The 14,180-nt window shown below is 47.6% G+C and overlaps 13 non-coding genes and 1 pseudogene across 13 annotated transcripts; all 14 read left to right on the plus strand.

Moving 5' to 3' along the window:
* Window positions 1-55: 55 nt before the first annotated feature.
* LOC138490732 (small nucleolar RNA U3) lies at window positions 56-273 on the plus strand. The gene has a single exon (XR_011275646.1). It is a non-coding gene; the product is annotated as a small nucleolar RNA U3 (small nucleolar RNA).
* An 823-nt stretch (window positions 274-1,096) lies between these two features.
* LOC138489930 (small nucleolar RNA U3) lies at window positions 1,097-1,314 on the plus strand. The gene has a single exon (XR_011275019.1). It is a non-coding gene; the product is annotated as a small nucleolar RNA U3 (small nucleolar RNA).
* An 835-nt stretch (window positions 1,315-2,149) lies between these two features.
* Window positions 2,150-2,367, plus strand: LOC138489931 (small nucleolar RNA U3). Its single transcript, XR_011275020.1, has one exon. It is a non-coding gene; the product is annotated as a small nucleolar RNA U3 (small nucleolar RNA).
* Window positions 2,368-3,201: 834 nt separating this feature from the next.
* On the plus strand, window positions 3,202-3,419 carry LOC138490733 (small nucleolar RNA U3). The gene has a single exon (XR_011275647.1). It is a non-coding gene; the product is annotated as a small nucleolar RNA U3 (small nucleolar RNA).
* Window positions 3,420-4,242: 823 nt separating this feature from the next.
* Window positions 4,243-4,460, plus strand: LOC138490734 (small nucleolar RNA U3). Its single transcript, XR_011275648.1, has one exon. It is a non-coding gene; the product is annotated as a small nucleolar RNA U3 (small nucleolar RNA).
* Window positions 4,461-5,295: 835 nt separating this feature from the next.
* On the plus strand, window positions 5,296-5,513 carry LOC138489933 (small nucleolar RNA U3). The gene has a single exon (XR_011275021.1). It is a non-coding gene; the product is annotated as a small nucleolar RNA U3 (small nucleolar RNA).
* An 835-nt stretch (window positions 5,514-6,348) lies between these two features.
* Window positions 6,349-6,566, plus strand: LOC138489934 (small nucleolar RNA U3). Its single transcript, XR_011275022.1, has one exon. It is a non-coding gene; the product is annotated as a small nucleolar RNA U3 (small nucleolar RNA).
* An 834-nt stretch (window positions 6,567-7,400) lies between these two features.
* On the plus strand, window positions 7,401-7,618 carry LOC138490425 (small nucleolar RNA U3). Its single transcript, XR_011275455.1, has one exon. It is a non-coding gene; the product is annotated as a small nucleolar RNA U3 (small nucleolar RNA).
* Window positions 7,619-8,441: 823 nt separating this feature from the next.
* LOC138489935 (small nucleolar RNA U3) lies at window positions 8,442-8,659 on the plus strand. Its single transcript, XR_011275023.1, has one exon. It is a non-coding gene; the product is annotated as a small nucleolar RNA U3 (small nucleolar RNA).
* An 835-nt stretch (window positions 8,660-9,494) lies between these two features.
* On the plus strand, window positions 9,495-9,712 carry LOC138489936 (small nucleolar RNA U3). The gene has a single exon (XR_011275024.1). It is a non-coding gene; the product is annotated as a small nucleolar RNA U3 (small nucleolar RNA).
* Window positions 9,713-10,546: 834 nt separating this feature from the next.
* On the plus strand, window positions 10,547-10,764 carry LOC138490743 (small nucleolar RNA U3). The gene has a single exon (XR_011275653.1). It is a non-coding gene; the product is annotated as a small nucleolar RNA U3 (small nucleolar RNA).
* Window positions 10,765-11,587: 823 nt separating this feature from the next.
* LOC138490750 (small nucleolar RNA U3) lies at window positions 11,588-11,805 on the plus strand. The gene has a single exon (XR_011275654.1). It is a non-coding gene; the product is annotated as a small nucleolar RNA U3 (small nucleolar RNA).
* An 835-nt stretch (window positions 11,806-12,640) lies between these two features.
* LOC138489937 (small nucleolar RNA U3) lies at window positions 12,641-12,858 on the plus strand. Its single transcript, XR_011275025.1, has one exon. It is a non-coding gene; the product is annotated as a small nucleolar RNA U3 (small nucleolar RNA).
* Window positions 12,859-13,681: 823 nt separating this feature from the next.
* LOC138490496 (small nucleolar RNA U3) lies at window positions 13,682-13,876 on the plus strand (annotated as a pseudogene).
* Window positions 13,877-14,180: the final 304 nt, after the last annotated feature.

Here is a 14,180-nt window from a genome sequence, read left to right on the forward strand (position 1 = left end):
TAAGTGAGATGGGTGGCAGCTTCTTCCACCTGCCTGGGCTGCCCTTTGTGCTGTTAAGACTATACTTTCAGGGATCATTTCTATAGTTCTTAACTGAGGAAATGTGTTCGAAAGTGTCTGGTCTTCGCTAACCACGAGGAAGAGTTGAAGTGTTCTCTTCTGAGCGTGAAGCAAGTGAACAGTGTTGCATTTATGCAGCTGCTGTCTGCTATTGATGACCGTTCCTCTCTCCCTTTCAGGAGGGTTGGAGGAAGGGAACACAAACTGAGTGGTTAGCTGCTTATTATTCTGGTGAAAAATAGAGACAGCTCCCCTGTTCTTAGGGTTGCTTGGTGTCTGTGCTGTCGATTATGTGGGTTCTGATTTGTTAGCTGTGCAAATCTCCACATGGACCAAACACCTTGCGTCGCCCCGGTAAACACAATTGCCGTGGGCCCTTTTGTGCGCTGCCCTGGGGGACCCAAGCGACAAGTTCCGGCTGTTGCATGCTGGCCTACTTCCATTTCACAAAGGTTAAGCCATTCTGATTTGCCACTGTTTTTCAACTGGCGCAATCCTCGTGCTTCTGTGAAAACAACACTGTACTGCCTTTGAATCTGCCTATTCAGCTGGGTACTTTTCAGGTCCGACTCAAATGCTTGTCTGGCCAATGCGCGCAATACCCTTCCATCACATGCATTACGTTCTCATAAAAGTCACACCGCCCTTGTTCACGTTGCCTCCCACTTATGCTTGCTCGAATTCCACTGCAAAGCTTCCCAGATATTGAATAACACTCATTGCCATCGTAATATGGCCACTCTGTTTACTGAGGCCAGCCTTGGCTGGGCCATGGGAGCCCCTTGTCTCTGTCATCCACACTGACGAATTTTATTGGCTGCTGGTCTTCAATATGTAAATTTACAAAGTACAGGCATTTTTGTCATCTTTTGCCAACGCTATGGATAGGAAATGTTTTCTATGGTGTTGCGGGAAAGGTTTTCCTATGCAGAAATGGAGGGGCTTTTTGTTGCCTTTGGGACGATAGACGCTTTCCCACCCTAAGTGAGATGGGTGGCAGCTTCTTCCACCTGCCTGGGCTGCCCTTTGTGCTATTAAGACTATACTTTCAGGGATCATTTCTATAGTTCTTAACTGAGGAAATGTGTTCGAAAGTGTCTGGTCTTCGCTAACCACGAGGAAGAGTTGAAGTGTTCTCTTCTGAGCGTGAAGCAAGTGGACAGTGTTGCATTTATGCAGCTGCTGTCTGCTATTGATGACCGTTCCTCTCTCCCTTTCAGGAGGGTTGGAGGAAGGGAACACAAACTGAGTGGTTAGCTGCTTATTATTCTGGTGAAAAATAGAGACAGCTCCCCTGTTCTTAGGGTTGCTTGGTGTCTGTGCTGTCGATTATGTGGGTTCTGATTTGTTAGCTGTGCAAATCTCCACATGGACCAAACACCTTGCGTCGCCCCGGTAAACACAATTGGCCGTGGGCCCTTTTGTGCGCTGCCCTGGGGGACCCAAGCGACAAGTTCCGGCTGTTGCATGCTGGCCTACTTCCATTTCACAAAGGTTAAGCCATTCTGATTTGCCACTGTTTTCCATCTGGCGCAATCCTCGTGCTTCTGTGAAAACAACACTGTACTGCCCCTTTGGGGGATTTGAATCTGCCTATTCAGCTGGGTACTTTTCAGGTCCGACTCAAATGCTTGTCTGGCCAATGCGCGCAATACCCTTCCATCACATGCATTACGTTCTCATAAAAGTCACACCGCCATTGTTCACGTTGCCTCCCACTTATGCTTGCTCGAATTCCACTGCAAAGCTTCCCAGATATTGAATAACACTCATTGCCATCGTAATATGGCCACTCTGTTTACTGAGGCCAGCCTTGGCTGGGCCATGGGAGCCCCTTGTCTCTGTCATCCACACTGACGAATTTTATTGGCTGCTGGTCTTCAATATGTAAATTTACAAAGTACAGGCATTTTTGTCATCTTTTGCCAACGCTATGGATAGGAAATGTTTTCTATGGTGTTACGGGAAAGGTTTTCCTATGCAGAAATGGAGGGGCTTTTTGTTGCCTTTGGGACGATAGACGCTTTCCCACCCTAAGTGAGATGGGTGGCAGCTTCTTCCACCTGCCTGGGCTGCCCTTTGAGCTATTAAGACTATACTTTCAGGGATCATTTCTATAGTTCTTAACTGAGGAAATGTGTTCGAAAGTGTCTGGTCTTCGCTAACCACGAGGAAGAGTTGAAGTGTTCTCTTCTGAGCGTGAAGCAAGTGGACAGTGTTGCATTTATGCAGCTGCTGTCTGCTATTGATGACCGTTCCTCTCTCCCTTTCAGGAGGGTTGGAGGAAGGGAACACAAACTGAGTGGTTAGCTGCTTATTATTCTGGTGAAAAATAGAGACAGCTCCCCTGTTCTTAGGGTTGCTTGGTGTCTGTGCTGTCGATTATGTGGGTTCTGATTTGTTAGCTGTGCAAATCTCCACATGGACCAAACACCTTGCGTCGCCCCGGTAAACACAATTGCCGTGGGCCCTTTTGTGCGCTGCCCTGGGGGACCCAAGCGACAAGTTCCGGCTGTTGCATGCTGGCCTACTTCCATTTCACAAAGGTTAAGCCATTCTGATTTGCCACTGTTTTCCATCTGGCGCAATCCTCGTGCTTCTGTGAAAACAACACTGTACTGCCCTTTTGGGGGATTTGAATCTGCCTATTCAGCTGGGTACTTTTCAGGTCCGACTCAAATGCTTGTCTGGCCAATGCGCGCAATACCCTTCCATCACATGCATTACGTTCTCATAAAAGTCACACCGCCATTGTTCACGTTGCCTCCCACTTATGCTTGCTCGAATTCCACTGCAAAGCTTCCCAGATATTGAATAACACTCATTGCCATCGTAATATGGCCACTCTGTTTACTGAGGCCAGCCTTGGCTGGGCCATGGGAGCCCCTTGTCTCTGTCATCCACACTGACGTATTTTATTGGCTGCTGGTCTTCAATATGTAAATTTACAAAGTACAGGCATTTTTGTCATCTTTTGCCAACGCTATGGATAGGAAATGTTTTCTATGGTGTTGCGGGAAAGGTTTTCCTATGCAGAAATGGAGGGGCTTTTTGTTGCCTTTGGGACGATAGACGCTTTCCCACCCTAAGTGAGATGGGTGGCAGCTTCTTCCACCTGCCTGGGCTGCCCTTTGTGCTATTAAGACTATACTTTCAGGGATCATTTCTATAGTTCTTAACTGAGGAAATGTGTTCGAAAGTGTCTGGTCTTCGCTAACCACGAGGAAGAGTTGAAGTGTTCTCTTCTGAGCGTGAAGCAAGTGAACAGTGTTGCATTTATGCAGCTGCTGTCTGCTATTGATGACCGTTCCTCTCTCCCTTTCAGGAGGGTTGGAGGAAGGGAACACAAACTGAGTGGTTAGCTGCTTATTATTCTGGTGAAAAATAGAGACAGCTCCCCTGTTCTTAGGGTTGCTTGGTGTCTGTGCTGTCGATTATGTGGGTTCTGATTTGTTAGCTGTGCAAATCTCCACATGGACCAAACACCTTGCGTCGCCCCGGTAAACACAATTGCCGTGGGCCCTTTTGTGCGCTGCCCTGGGGGACCCAAGCGACAAGTTCCGGCTGTTGCATGCTGGCCTACTTCCATTTCACAAAGGTTAAGCCATTCTGATTTGCCACTGTTTTTCAACTGGCGCAATCCTCGTGCTTCTGTGAAAACAACACTGTACTGCCTTTGAATCTGCCTATTCAGCTGGGTACTTTTCAGGTCCGACTCAAATGCTTGTCTGGCCAATGCGCGCAATACCCTTCCATCACATGCATTACGTTCTCATAAAAGTCACACCGCCCTTGTTCACGTTGCCTCCCACTTATGCTTGCTCGAATTCCACTGCAAAGCTTCCCAGATATTGAATAACACTCATTGCCATCGTAATATGGCCACTCTGTTTACTGAGGCCAGCCTTGGCTGGGCCATGGGAGCCCCTTGTCTCTGTCATCCACACTGACGAATTTTATTGGCTGCTGGTCTTCAATATGTAAATTTACAAAGTACAGGCATTTTTGTCATCTTTTGCCAACGCTATGGATAGGAAATGTTTTCTATGGTGTTGCGGGAAAGGTTTTCCTATGCAGAAATGGAGGGGCTTTTTGTTGCCTTTGGGACGATAGACGCTTTCCCACCCTAAGTGAGATGGGTGGCAGCTTCTTCCACCTGCCTGGGCTGCCCTTTGTGCTATTAAGACTATACTTTCAGGGATCATTTCTATAGTTCTTAACTGAGGAAATGTGTTCGAAAGTGTCTGGTCTTCGCTAACCACGAGGAAGAGTTGAAGTGTTCTCTTCTGAGCGTGAAGCAAGTGAACAGTGTTGCATTTATGCAGCTGCTGTCTGCTATTGATGACCGTTCCTCTCTCCCTTTCAGGAGGGTTGGAGGAAGGGAACACAAACTGAGTGGTTAGCTGCTTATTATTCTGGTGAAAAATAGAGACAGCTCCCCTGTTCTTAGGGTTGCTTGGTGTCTGTGCTGTCGATTATGTGGGTTCTGATTTGTTAGCTGTGCAAATCTCCACATGGACCAAACACCTTGCGTCGCCCCGGTAAACACAATTGGCCGTGGGCCCTTTTGTGCGCTGCCCTGGGGGACCCAAGCGACAAGTTCCGGCTGTTGCATGCTGGCCTACTTCCATTTCACAAAGGTTAAGCCATTCTGATTTGCCACTGTTTTCCATCTGGCGCAATCCTCGTGCTTCTGTGAAAACAACACTGTACTGCCCCTTTGGGGGATTTGAATCTGCCTATTCAGCTGGGTACTTTTCAGGTCCGACTCAAATGCTTGTCTGGCCAATGCGCGCAATACCCTTCCATCACATGCATTACGTTCTCATAAAAGTCACACCGCCCTTGTTCACGTTGCCTCCCACTTATGCTTGCTCGAATTCCACTGCAAAGCTTCCCAGATATTGAATAACACTCATTGCCATCGTAATATGGCCACTCTGTTTACTGAGGCCAGCCTTGGCTGGGCCATGGGAGCCCCTTGTCTCTGTCATCCACACTGACGAATTTTATTGGCTGCTGGTCTTCAATATGTAAATTTACAAAGTACAGGCATTTTTGTCATCTTTTGCCAACGCTATGGATAGGAAATGTTTTCTATGGTGTTGCGGGAAAGGTTTTCCTATGCAGAAATGGAGGGGCTTTTTGTTGCCTTTGGGACGATAGACGCTTTCCCACCCTAAGTGAGATGGGTGGCAGCTTCTTCCACCTGCCTGGGCTGCCCTTTGTGCTATTAAGACTATACTTTCAGGGATCATTTCTATAGTTCTTAACTGAGGAAATGTGTTCGAAAGTGTCTGGTCTTCGCTAACCACGAGGAAGAGTTGAAGTGTTCTCTTCTGAGCGTGAAGCAAGTGGACAGTGTTGCATTTATGCAGCTGCTGTCTGCTATTGATGACCGTTCCTCTCTCCCTTTCAGGAGGGTTGGAGGAAGGGAACACAAACTGAGTGGTTAGCTGCTTATTATTCTGGTGAAAAATAGAGACAGCTCCCCTGTTCTTAGGGTTGCTTGGTGTCTGTGCTGTCGATTATGTGGGTTCTGATTTGTTAGCTGTGCAAATCTCCACATGGACCAAACACCTTGCGTCGCCCCGGTAAACACAATTGGCCGTGGGCCCTTTTGTGCGCTGCCCTGGGGGACCCAAGCGACAAGTTCCGGCTGTTGCATGCTGGCCTACTTCCATTTCACAAAGGTTAAGCCATTCTGATTTGCCACTGTTTTCCATCTGGCGCAATCCTCGTGCTTCTGTGAAAACAACACTGTACTGCCCCTTTGGGGGATTTGAATCTGCCTATTCAGCTGGGTACTTTTCAGGTCCGACTCAAATGCTTGTCTGGCCAATGCGCGCAATACCCTTCCATCACATGCATTACGTTCTCATAAAAGTCACACCGCCATTGTTCACGTTGCCTCCCACTTATGCTTGCTCGAATTCCACTGCAAAGCTTCCCAGATATTGAATAACACTCATTGCCATCGTAATATGGCCACTCTGTTTACTGAGGCCAGCCTTGGCTGGGCCATGGGAGCCCCTTGTCTCTGTCATCCACACTGACGAATTTTATTGGCTGCTGGTCTTCAATATGTAAATTTACAAAGTACAGGCATTTTTGTTATCTTTTGCCAACGCTATGGATAGGAAATGTTTTCTATGGTGTTACGGGAAAGGTTTTCCTATGCAGAAATGGAGGGGCTTTTTGTTGCCTTTGGGACGATAGACGCTTTCCCACCCTAAGTGAGATGGGTGGCAGCTTCTTCCACCTGCCTGGGCTGCCCTTTGTGCTATTAAGACTATACTTTCAGGGATCATTTCTATAGTTCTTAACTGAGGAAATGTGTTCGAAAGTGTCTGGTCTTCGCTAACCACGAGGAAGAGTTGAAGTGTTCTCTTCTGAGCGTGAAGCAAGTGGACAGTGTTGCATTTATGCAGCTGCTGTCTGCTATTGATGACCGTTCCTCTCTCCCTTTCAGGAGGGTTGGAGGAAGGGAACACAAACTGAGTGGTTAGCTGCTTATTATTCTGGTGAAAAATAGAGACAGCTCCCCTGTTCTTAGGGTTGCTTGGTGTCTGTGCTGTCGATTATGTGGGTTCTGATTTGTTAGCTGTGCAAATCTCCACATGGACCAAACACCTTGCGTCGCCCCGGTAAACACAATTGCCGTGGGCCCTTTTGTGCGCTGCCCTGGGGGACCCAAGCGACAAGTTCCGGCTGTTGCATGCTGGCCTACTTCCATTTCACAAAGGTTAAGCCATTCTGATTTGCCACTGTTTTCCATCTGGCGCAATCCTCGTGCTTCTGTGAAAACAACACTGTACTGCCCTTTTGGGGGATTTGAATCTGCCTATTCAGCTGGGTACTTTTCAGGTCCGACTCAAATGCTTGTCTGGCCAATGCGCGCAATACCCTTCCATCACATGCATTACGTTCTCATAAAAGTCACACCGCCATTGTTCACGTTGCCTCCCACTTATGCTTGCTCGAATTCCACTGCAAAGCTTCCCAGATATTGAATAACACTCATTGCCATCGTAATATGGCCACTCTGTTTACTGAGGCCAGCCTTGGCTGGGCCATGGGAGCCCCTTGTCTCTGTCATCCACACTGACGTATTTTATTGGCTGCTGGTCTTCAATATGTAAATTTACAAAGTACAGGCATTTTTGTCATCTTTTGCCAACGCTATGGATAGGAAATGTTTTCTATGGTGTTGCGGGAAAGGTTTTCCTATGCAGAAATGGAGGGGCTTTTTGTTGCCTTTGGGACGATAGACGCTTTCCCACCCTAAGTGAGATGGGTGGCAGCTTCTTCCACCTGCCTGGGCTGCCCTTTGTGCTATTAAGACTATACTTTCAGGGATCATTTCTATAGTTCTTAACTGAGGAAATGTGTTCGAAAGTGTCTGGTCTTCGCTAACCACGAGGAAGAGTTGAAGTGTTCTCTTCTGAGGGTGAAGCAAGTGAACAGTGTTGCATTTATGCAGCTGCTGTCTGCTATTGATGACCGTTCCTCTCTCCCTTTCAGGAGGGTTGGAGGAAGGGAACACAAACTGAGTGGTTAGCTGCTTATTATTCTGGTGAAAAATAGAGACAGCTCCCCTGTTCTTAGGGTTGCTTGGTGTCTGTGCTGTCGATTATGTGGGTTCTGATTTGTTAGCTGTGCAAATCTCCACATGGACCAAACACCTTGCGTCGCCCCGGTAAACACAATTGCCGTGGGCCCTTTTGTGCGCTGCCCTGGGGGACCCAAGCGACAAGTTCCGGCTGTTGCATGCTGGCCTACTTCCATTTCACAAAGGTTAAGCCATTCTGATTTGCCACTGTTTTTCAACTGGCGCAATCCTCGTGCTTCTGTGAAAACAACACTGTACTGCCTTTGAATCTGCCTATTCAGCTGGGTACTTTTCAGGTCCGACTCAAATGCTTGTCTGGCCAATGCGCGCAATACCCTTCCATCACATGCATTACGTTCTCTTAAAAGTCACACCGCCCTTGTTCACGTTGCCTCCCACTTATGCTTGCTCGAATTCCACTGCAAAGCTTCCCAGATATTGAATAACACTCATTTCCATCGTAATATGGCCACTCTGTTTACTGAGGCCAGCCTTGGCTGGGCCATGGGAGCCCCTTGTCTCTGTCATCCACACTGACGAATTTTATTGGCTGCTGGTCTTCAATATGTAAATTTACAAAGTACAGGCATTTTTGTCATCTTTTGCCAACGCTATGGATAGGAAATGTTTTCTATGGTGTTGCGGGAAAGGTTTTCCTATGCAGAAATGGAGGGGCTTTTTGTTGCCTTTGGGACGATAGACGCTTTCCCACCCTAAGTGAGATGGGTGGCAGCTTCTTCCACCTGCCTGGGCTGCCCTTTGTGCTATTAAGACTATACTTTCAGGGATCATTTCTATAGTTCTTAACTGAGGAAATGTGTTCGAAAGTGTCTGGTCTTCGCTAACCACGAGGAAGAGTTGAAGTGTTCTCTTCTGAGCGTGAAGCAAGTGGACAGTGTTGCATTTATGCAGCTGCTGTCTGCTATTGATGACCGTTCCTCTCTCCCTTTCAGGAGGGTTGGAGGAAGGGAACACAAACTGAGTGGTTAGCTGCTTATTATTCTGGTGAAAAATAGAGACAGCTCCCCTGTTCTTAGGGTTGCTTGGTGTCTGTGCTGTCGATTATGTGGGTTCTGATTTGTTAGCTGTGCAAATCTCCACATGGACCAAACACCTTGCGTCGCCCCGGTAAACACAATTGGCCGTGGGCCCTTTTGTGCGCTGCCCTGGGGGACCCAAGCGACAAGTTCCGGCTGTTGCATGCTGGCCTACTTCCATTTCACAAAGGTTAAGCCATTCTGATTTGCCACTGTTTTCCATCTGGCGCAATCCTCGTGCTTCTGTGAAAACAACACTGTACTGCCCCTTTGGGGGATTTGAATCTGCCTATTCAGCTGGGTACTTTTCAGGTCCGACTCAAATGCTTGTCTGGCCAATGCGCGCAATACCCTTCCATCACATGCATTACGTTCTCATAAAAGTCACACCGCCATTGTTCACGTTGCCTCCCACTTATGCTTGCTCGAATTCCACTGCAAAGCTTCCCAGATATTGAATAACACTCATTGCCATCGTAATATGGCCACTCTGTTTACTGAGGCCAGCCTTGGCTGGGCCATGGGAGCCCCTTGTCTCTGTCATCCACACTGACGAATTTTATTGGCTGCTGGTCTTCAATATGTAAATTTACAAAGTACAGGCATTTTTGTCATCTTTTGCCAACGCTATGGATAGGAAATGTTTTCTATGGTGTTACGGGAAAGGTTTTCCTATGCAGAAATGGAGGGGCTTTTTGTTGCCTTTGGGACGATAGACGCTTTCCCACCCTAAGTGAGATGGGTGGCAGCTTCTTCCACCTGCCTGGGCTGCCCTTTGAGCTATTAAGACTATACTTTCAGGGATCATTTCTATAGTTCTTAACTGAGGAAATGTGTTCGAAAGTGTCTGGTCTTCGCTAACCACGAGGAAGAGTTGAAGTGTTCTCTTCTGAGCGTGAAGCAAGTGGACAGTGTTGCATTTATGCAGCTGCTGTCTGCTATTGATGACCGTTCCTCTCTCCCTTTCAGGAGGGTTGGAGGAAGGGAACACAAACTGAGTGGTTAGCTGCTTATTATTCTGGTGAAAAATAGAGACAGCTCCCCTGTTCTTAGGGTTGCTTGGTGTCTGTGCTGTCGATTATGTGGGTTCTGATTTGTTAGCTGTGCAAATCTCCACATGGACCAAACACCTTGCGTCGCCCCGGTAAACACAATTGCCGTGGGCCCTTTTGTGCGCTGCCCTGGGGGACCCAAGCGACAAGTTCCGGCTGTTGCATGCTGGCCTACTTCCATTTCACAAAGGTTAAGCCATTCTGATTTGCCACTGTTTTCCATCTGGCGCAATCCTCGTGCTTCTGTGAAAACAACACTGTACTGCCCTTTTGGGGGATTTGAATCTGCCTATTCAGCTGGGTACTTTTCAGGTCCGACTCAAATGCTTGTCTGGCCAATGCGCGCAATACCCTTCCATCACATGCATTACGTTCTCATAAAAGTCACACCGCCATTGTTCACGTTGCCTCCCACTTATGCTTGCTCGAATTCCACTGCAAAGCTTCCCAGATATTGAATAACACTCATTGCCATCGTAATATGGCCACTCTGTTTACTGAGGCCAGCCTTGGCTGGGCCATGGGAGCCCCTTGTCTCTGTCATCCACACTGACGTATTTTATTGGCTGCTGGTCTTCAATATGTAAATTTACAAAGTACAGGCATTTTTGTCATCTTTTGCCAACGCTATGGATAGGAAATGTTTTCTATGGTGTTGCGGGAAAGGTTTTCCTATGCAGAAATGGAGGGGCTTTTTGTTGCCTTTGGGACGATAGACGCTTTCCCACCCTAAGTGATATGGGTGGCAGCTTCTTCCACCTGCCTGGGCTGCCCTTTGTGCTATTAAGACTATACTTTCAGGGATCATTTCTATAGTTCTTAACTGAGGAAATGTGTTCGAAAGTGTCTGGTCTTCGCTAACCACGAGGAAGAGTTGAAGTGTTCTCTTCTGAGCGTGAAGCAAGTGAACAGTGTTGCATTTATGCAGCTGCTGTCTGCTATTGATGACCGTTCCTCTCTCCCTTTCAGGAGGGTTGGAGGAAGGGAACACAAACTGAGTGGTTAGCTGCTTATTATTCTGGTGAAAAATAGAGACAGCTCCCCTGTTCTTAGGGTTGCTTGGTGTCTGTGCTGTCGATTATGTGGGTTCTGATTTGTTAGCTGTGCAAATCTCCACATGGACCAAACACCTTGCGTCGCCCCGGTAAACACAATTGCCGTGGGCCCTTTTGTGCGCTGCCCTGGGGGACCCAAGCGACAAGTTCCGGCTGTTGCATGCTGGCCTACTTCCATTTCACAAAGGTTAAGCCATTCTGATTTGCCACTGTTTTTCAACTGGCGCAATCCTCGTGCTTCTGTGAAAACAACACTGTACTGCCTTTGAATCTGCCTATTCAGCTGGGTACTTTTCAGGTCCGACTCAAATGCTTGTCTGGCCAATGCGCGCAATACCCTTCCATCACATGCATTACGTTCTCATAAAAGTCACACCGCCCTTGTTCACGTTGCCTCCCACTTATGCTTGCTCGAATTCCACTGCAAAGCTTCCCAGATATTGAATAACACTCATTGCCATCGTAATATGGCCACTCTGTTTACTGAGGCCAGCCTTGGCTGGGCCATGGGAGCCCCTTGTCTCTGTCATCCACACTGACGAATTTTATTGGCTGCTGGTCTTCAATATGTAAATTTACAAAGTACAGGCATTTTTGTCATCTTTTGCCAACGCTATGGATAGGAAATGTTTTCTATGGTGTTGCGGGAAAGGTTTTCCTATGCAGAAATGGAGGGGCTTTTTGTTGCCTTTGGGACGATAGACGCTTTCCCACCCTAAGTGAGATGGGTGGCAGCTTCTTCCACCTGCCTGGGCTGCCCTTTGTGCTATTAAGACTATACTTTCAGGGATCATTTCTATAGTTCTTAACTGAGGAAATGTGTTCGAAAGTGTCTGGTCTTCGCTAACCACGAGGAAGAGTTGAAGTGTTCTCTTCTGAGCGTGAAGCAAGTGAACAGTGTTGCATTTATGCAGCTGCTGTCTGCTATTGATGACCGTTCCTCTCTCCCTTTCAGGAGGGTTGGAGGAAGGGAACACAAACTGAGTGGTTAGCTGCTTATTATTCTGGTGAAAAATAGAGACAGCTCCCCTGTTCTTAGGGTTGCTTGGTGTCTGTGCTGTCGATTATGTGGGTTCTGATTTGTTAGCTGTGCAAATCTCCACATGGACCAAACACCTTGCGTCGCCCCGGTAAACACAATTGGCCGTGGGCCCTTTTGTGCGCTGCCCTGGGGGACCCAAGCGACAAGTTCCGGCTGTTGCATGCTGGCCTACTTCCATTTCACAAAGGTTAAGCCATTCTGATTTGCCACTGTTTTCCATCTGGCGCAATCCTCGTGCTTCTGTGAAAACAACACTGTACTGCCCCTTTGGGGGATTTGAATCTGCCTATTCAGCTGGGTACTTTTCAGGTCCGACTCAAATGCTTGTCTGGCCAATGCGCGCAATACCCTTCCATCACATGCATTACGTTCTCATAAAAGTCACACCGCCATTGTTCACGTTGCCTCCCACTTATGCTTGCTCGAATTCCACTGCAAAGCTTCCCAGATATTGAATAACACTCATTGCCATCGTAATATGGCCACTCTGTTTACTGAGGCCAGCCTTGGCTGGGCCATGGGAGCCCCTTGTCTCTGTCATCCACACTGACGAATTTTATTGGCTGCTGGTCTTCAATATGTAAATTTACAAAGTACAGGCATTTTTGTCATCTTTTGCCAACGCTATGGATAGGAAATGTTTTCTATGGTGTTGCGGGAAAGGTTTTCCTATGCAGAAATGGAGGGGCTTTTTGTTGCATTTGGGACGATAGACGCTTTCCCACCCTAAGTGAGATGGGTGGCAGCTTCTTCCACCTGCCTGGGCTGCCCTTTGTGCTATTAAGACTATACTTTCAGGGATCATTTCTATAGTTCTTAACTGAGGAAATGTGTTCGAAAGTGTCTGGTCTTCGCTAACCACGAGGAAGAGTTGAAGTGTTCTCTTCTGAGCGTGAAGCAAGTGGACAGTGTTGCATTTATGCAGCTGCTGTCTGCTATTGATGACCGTTCCTCTCTCCCTTTCAGGAGGGTTGGAGGAAGGGAACACAAACTGAGTGGTTAGCTGCTTATTATTCTGGTGAAAAATAGAGACAGCTCCCCTGTTCTTAGGGTTGCTTGGTGTCTGTGCTGTCGATTATGTGGGTTCTGATTTGTTAGCTGTGCAAATCTCCACATGGACCAAACACCTTGCGTCGCCCCGGTAAACACAATTGCCGTGGGCCCTTTTGTGCGCTGCCCTGGGGGACCCAAGCGACAAGTTCCGGCTGTTGCATGCTGGCCTACTTCCATTTCACAAAGGTTAAGCCATTCTGATTTGCCACTGTTTTTCATCTGGCGCAATCCTCGTGCTTCTGTGAAAACAACACTGTACTGCCTTTGAATCTGCCTATTCAGCTGGGTACTTTTCAGGTCCGACTCAAATGCTTGTCTGGCCAATGCGCGCAATACCCTTCCATCACATGCATTACGTTCTCATAAAAGTCACACCGCCATTGTTCACGTTGCCTCCCACTTATGCTTGCTCGAATTCCACTGCAAAGCTTCCCAGATATTGAATAACACTCATTGCCATCGTAATATGGCCACTCTGTTTACTGAGGCCAGCCTTGGCTGGGCCATGGGAGCCCCTTGTCTCTGTCATCCACACTGACGAATTTTATTGGCTGCTGGTCTTCAATATGTAAATTTACAAAGTACAGGCATTTTTGTCATCTTTTGCCAACGCTATGGATAGGAAATGTTTTCTATGGTGTTGCGGGAAAGGTTTTCCTATGCAGAAATGGAGGGGCTTTTTGTTGCCTTTGGGACGATAGACGCTTTCCCACCCTAAGTGAGATGGGTGGCAGCTTCTTCCACCTGCCTGGGCTGCCCTTTGTGCTATTAAGACTATACTTTCAGGGATCATTTCTATAGTTCTTAACTGAGGAAATGTGTTCGAAAGTGTCTGGTCTTCGCTAACCACGGTGAGCGTGAAGCAAGTGGACAGTGTTGCATTTATGCAGCTGCTGTCTGCTATTGATGACCGTTCCTCTCTCCCTTTCAGGAGGGTTGGAGGAAGGGAACACAAACTGAGTGGTTAGCTGCTTATTATTCTGGTGAAAAATAGAGACAGCTCCCCTGTTCTTAGGGTTGCTTGGTGTCTGTGCTGTCGATTATGTGGGTTCTGATTTGTTAGCTGTGCAAATCTCCACATGGACCAAACACCTTGCGTCGCCCCGGTAAACACAATTGGCCATGGGCCCTTTTGTGCGCTGCCCTGGGGGACCCAAGCGACAAGTTCTGGCTGTTGCATGCTGGCCTACTTCCATTTCACAAAGGTTAAGCCATTCTGATTTGCCACTGTTTTCCATCTGGCGCAATCCTCGTGCTTCTGTGAAAACA

Source organism: Ambystoma mexicanum, chromosome 9 (assembly GCF_040938575.1).
Source record: "Ambystoma mexicanum isolate Mex_15411 chromosome 9, UKY_AmexF1_1, whole genome shotgun sequence".
Lineage (NCBI taxonomy): Eukaryota > Metazoa > Chordata > Amphibia > Caudata > Ambystomatidae > Ambystoma > Ambystoma mexicanum.